This window comes from Ixodes scapularis, unplaced genomic scaffold, assembly GCF_016920785.2.
Source record: "Ixodes scapularis isolate PalLabHiFi unplaced genomic scaffold, ASM1692078v2 ptg001131l_1___fragment_1__unscaffolded, whole genome shotgun sequence".
NCBI lineage: Eukaryota > Metazoa > Arthropoda > Arachnida > Ixodida > Ixodidae > Ixodes > Ixodes scapularis.
In genome coordinates this window covers 203,549-209,005 of record NW_024610102.1, presented here as the reverse complement: position 1 = coordinate 209,005, position 5,457 = coordinate 203,549, and the positions used below count along the sequence as shown (strand labels likewise).

The window sequence follows — 5,457 nt, the reverse complement described above, 5'->3', positions numbered from 1 at the left end:
TCATTCTGTTATGGTTCTGGGAAAAGAGTATTTAAATGCATTTGTAAGCAGATCAAGACCCTATGGCGTCGGGAAGTATTTAAATTCTTTTTTTATATTTGGTTTCTATTCATTTACACTGCAGGCCATTTCCAATCCCCAAGCAGGGTGCGACGAGAAGGAACAAAAAAAATAACAGTAAACCGACAAATCTGGTACACTGGAGATCACAAAAAGAAAGAAGAAAAAACACAAGTTCAAAGGCTATGTATAGATATAATAGAACGCCGCTCATAGCGTCTTGCAATAAGCTCAAACATAAGAAAGAAGAATTTATGTCCTCGCTCTTTTTTTTTTTCACGATTACCACGGGAAAAAATCAAATCTCTGAACAAACTGATAAGGTACTTACTTCGTTTCCGCAGGTGTGCACAGCAGGGGCTTCGTCCTCACAAGCAAAATACAAAACAACAGATTTCTCCGTTTTAACCTCACGTTTTATTAGGCTTGACGTCAAACTTTATTAGGCCGACAATGCAAGTTTCCGGACGAGCTGTCTCGATGAAAACACACTTGTTCCTATTCAGTGAATTCGCACGAGCTAACACGATTTCATAAAAACACTCTTTGCTTGGAGCAAGTTCTCAGTTGCCATTCAAGCGGTCTTGATTAAGCACAGGTCATCCGCAGCTGAAGGAGGTCACTTGAAACGGAGGGCCAGCCGTGCAACTCGCTCTTGCGCTGCACAAAAAGACAATCTTTAGCGCCCTACATTAAAGATGCACCGAACGTTCTTACGCCATACACATATCTTTTTTTCTTTTCTTCCGTGCGTCAGAGAGTGATGAAACGTTTGAGTTCGTAGAGGCCGGCTTCCTAGCTCCGCGCCGCCGCCAATTCCGTGTTTGATAAAAAAAAAACTGGTCCGACTTTACTCAACAAGATTAACAATTTAATCAAACGTTTCGTCTCCCATCCGGGAAACATCGTCAGTGAAACCTACAAGCAGGAATGAGGGGAAAAAAACTCGATTCCGTGTTTCGCGTGAAAAGAACAAAAGAATTCGTGCAAGAAGTCGGCTCCAACGGTCGCCCATGCACGCTGTGCGGGTTCAGACATTGCCTTCTTTGCTTTAGCTCACTTCTCTTCACCAACTTTCTTTCGCGGCACATTTTTCACGTACCGGGGTCCCCCTCGAAAGAAAGCCCACCAGGAAAACCTAAGTAATCAAAACTTGGCCAAGCAGTCATTGAGTTAGAGAGGGATTTTTATAGCAGCGTATGATTTAAACAAGAATGTCGACGCGTTTCAGTTTAGAAATATCTGCAGCGACGTGGGGACGGCAACACACGACGTCGCACGAAGCTCAAAAAGTAACTCCCGCCGCGCAAAAACGTGGTTTTGTTTCACAGCATGACGGCATGTTTGGCATCCGATACACTAGAGACGAGATTTTTGAGACGACGAGTACACGAAACGCGAGACGTCGGGAAAAATCATGCAAGACCAAATAGACGATTGATACAGGGTACTTTGTGTCGGGTGGCGTCTTGTGCGACCTAGCTTACACAATTACGGTTCTCAGTTTAGTTTCGTTATTGAAAGGCGACCAAAATTGCTTCTTTGGCGCAGATTAGCCATATTTCGGTGAAATGTAGCAGGATGTAGCAAGGTTAGCCCCTTGGTGCAGTTTGGCGCAATTATCACATCACTGGTATTCCATCATTTCGCGATGGAATACGCGCTTCAAAATACACTTTATATCTTTGCCGAGCATGGACCTATCAAAAAAAGAACTTGCATCAAACACGCATAGGTAATTCTTGCTCGCGCTCTGGTAAAGAGCCTTCAAAAAAACGACCAGCCGCTCCGCCTATGTGCGCCTATATCAATATAGTAGATCCCATTAAAAGCCTTCTTTGCCGACACTCGAAAAAGCGTGCAGAATCTCTCCGAGAACAACATTTCCATCTACCAACCGCCGAGCACAACATAATCTCCTCGCAAAACGCACGCGCTCACACAAACAACGACTTTGGGCAAAGAACAAGGAAATGAGCAAATACCTTCTCGAGTTACGGTAATCCGACCTTCTTCCGTTCTCGGCTCCTTCTGAAAGTGAGCCCGGGCCCAGACAGGGCCCGGGCTCACTTTCAGGGCGTGTGCCCGGGCCCAGACAGGGCCCGGGCACACGCACAGCAACAGCCAGGCGCCGTTGAGGCGAGGGTGACTCATCCTTGCTCCGACAAAAACATCACGTGACCTGGAGTGAGAAAACACACAGAACCCAAACCGAAACCCTGGATCATGATGATGATACCTTCTCCAAACCCCTAACGGTCAAAACCCGCGCAAAAATGTCGACGCACGTCGTAACGGTACCCAGGGTGCTATTACGTTCTGTGTCGACCTTTTTCAACTAGAGCCTAGAATTACAACTCTTTAATTAAAACCGACCGAATCTAAAAACAAAAATATCTATTGTACCCTTTGTTGAAATGACAACACTTTTCTTTTCTATTCCAGAAATCCTCTCTCTGCCGCTAGTCCCTACCTCAGTCGCCAAACTTCACAAACGGCCGCCCAAATCCACGTCTGTGTGTGCGCTTCGTTGCGAGTCAAGAGAAGAGGGTGCGCGGGCGAGCTGGTGAATGTTAACAACGTTGAAATAGCCCGAGACTGGGGTAGAGAAGAAGCTTGAAATAGTAGAAGGGACAGAAAATGTCTATTTTCTGTCCCTTGTACGATTTGATGCTTCTACCCCAGTCTCGGGTGATTTCAAAACGGCCGTGCCCCGTCTCAACGTGGACGCTTCCGTGAACGTGTGTGTGTGTGTGCACTTTCCTGGTGAACTTTGGATTACTCTGGACTTTGGATAACATCTGGACCGCTAGACACCATGCAAGGAAAGGTATTTGAGAATGCTTCTATCTCTCTCTCTCGTGGTTTGAATAGGAGTCCGGACTATAAAGCGCTCGGCCGCGCTTCGAAATCTCTTCTTCGCGTAACAAATATTGATTAAAAAAAAAAGTATTCGCTTCTAAAATTTCTCTTATTCCCAGCGTCATGTACACGCATTTCTTGCGTGGAACAACGAATGAATAACTGCTATGTGCGTTTAATTCGATCTAGAAATCCCGTCGCGCCCGTTTGTTTACTATCTGCCTTCCAGGTTAGACAACGTTCCTTCAAAAAATCCTAAAAAATCACCAATTCGTGCTAGAAGTGCGTGCCTCGGACGAGAGGTAGCGAACATTAAGAGCCTTAGTTTGCGATTAAATAAGCTTCTGCACGCGCCTAATTAATACTCAAAGTCGCGCTTTCCCACACGGCCAATGCATGAATTTCGCTCTAAACGTGCCTCCCCTGCTCCTTCAAAAAATCACAAAAAATCACCAATTCGTGCTACAAGTCCCTGCTTCGGGCGAGAGTTAGCGAACAATTAGCGCCTTATTTTACGATTAAATAAGCTTCTGCACGCGCCTAATTAATACTCAAAGTCGCGCTTTCCCACACGGCCAATGCATGAATTTCGCTCTAAACGTGCCTCCCCTGCTCCTTCAAAAAATCACAAAAAATCACCAATTCGTGCTACAAGTCCCTGCTTCGGGCGAGAGTTAGCGAACAATTAGCGCCTTATTTTACGATTAAATAAGCTTCTGCACGCGCCTAATTAATACTCAAAGTCGCGCTTTCCCACACGGCCAATGCATGAATTTCGCTCTAAACGTGCCTCCCCTGCTGCTTCAAAAAATCACAAAAAATCACCAATTCGTGCTACAAGTCCCTGCTTCGGGCGAGAGTTAGCGAACAATTAGCGCCTTATTTTACGATTAAATAAGCTTCTGCACGCGCCTAATTAATACTCAAAGTCGCGCTTTCCCACACGGCCAATGCATGAATTTCGCTCTAAACGTGCCTCCCCTGCTGCTTCAAAAAATCACAAAAAATCACCAATTCGTGCTACAAGTCCCTGCTTCGGGCGAGAGTTAGCGAACAATTAGCGCCTTATTTTACGATTAAATAAGCTTCTGTACGCGCCTAATTAATACTCAAAGTCGCGCTTTCCCACACGGCCAATGCATGAATTTCGCTCTAAACGTGCCTCCCCTGCTCCTTCAAAAAATCACAAAAAATCACCAATTTGCGCTACAAGTCCCTGCTTCGGGCGAGAGTTAGCGAACAATTAGCGCCTTATTTTACGATTAAATAAGCTTCTGCACGCGCCTAATTAATACTCAAAGTCGCGCTTTCCCACACGGCCAATGCATGAATTTCGCTCTAAACGTGCCTCCCCTGCTGCTTCAAAAAATCACAAAAAATCACCAATTCGTGCTACAAGTCCCTGCTTCGGGCGAGAGTTAGCGAACAATTAGCGCCTTATTTTACGATTAAATAAGCTTCTGCACGCGCATAATTAATACTCAAAGTCGCGCTTTCCCACACGGCCAATGCATGAATTTCGCTCTAAACGTGCCTCCCCTGCTGCTTCAAAAAATCACAAAAAATCACCAATTCGTGCTACAAGTCCCTGCTTCGGGCGAGAGTTAGCGAACAATTAGCGCCTTATTTTACGATTAAATAAGCTTCTGTACGCGCCTAATTAATACTCAAAGTCGCGCTTTCCCACACGGCCAATGCATGAATTTCGCTCTAAACGTGCCTCCCCTGCTGCTTCAAAAAATCACAAAAAATCACCAATTCGTGCTACAAGTCCCTGCTTCGGGCGAGAGTTAGCGAACAATTAGCGCCTTATTTTACGATTAAATAAGCTTCTGCACGCGCCTAATTAATACTCAAAGTCGCGCTTTCCCACACGGGCAATGCATGAATTTCGCTCTAAACGTGCCTCCCCTGCTGCTTCAAAAAATCACAAAAAATCACCAATTCGTGCTACAAGTCCCTGCTTCGGGCGAGAGTTAGCGAACAATTAGCGCCTTATTTTACGATTAAATAAGCTTCTGCACGCGCCTAATTAATACTCAAAGTCGCGCTTTCCCACACGGCCAATGCATGAATTTCGCTCTAAACGTGCCTCCCCTGCTGCTTCAAAAAATCACCAATTCGTGCTACAAGTCCCTGCTTCGGGCGAGAGTTAGCGAACAATTAGCGCCTTATTTTACGATTAAATAAGCTTCTGCACGCGCCTAATTAATACTCAAAGTCGCGCTTTCCCACACGGCCAATGCATGAATTTCGCTCTAAACGTGCCTCCCCTGCTGCTTCAAAAAATCACAAAAAATCACCAATTCGTGCTACAAGTCCCTGCTTCGGGCGAGAGTTAGCGAACAATTAGCGCCTTATTTTACGATTAAATAAGCTTCTGCACGCGCCTAATTAATACTCAAAGTCGCGCTTTCCCACACGGCCAATGCATGAATTTCGCTCTAAACGTGCCTCCCCTGCTCCTTCAAAAAATCACAAAAAATCACCAATTCGTGCTACAAGTCCCTGCTTCGGGCGAGAGGTAGGGAACAA

The 5,457-nt window shown here is 45.5% G+C and overlaps 1 long non-coding RNA gene across 1 annotated transcript; it reads right to left on the bottom strand.

Annotated features, from left to right (window-relative positions):
* Nucleotides 1-454: 454 nt before the first annotated feature.
* LOC120839242 lies at nt 455-2,106 on the bottom strand. Its single transcript, XR_006077176.1, has 2 exons — nt 2,046-2,106; nt 455-720 (listed from the first exon to the last, which is right to left on the bottom strand). It is a non-coding gene; the product is annotated as an uncharacterized LOC120839242 (long non-coding RNA).
* Nucleotides 2,107-5,457: the final 3,351 nt, after the last annotated feature.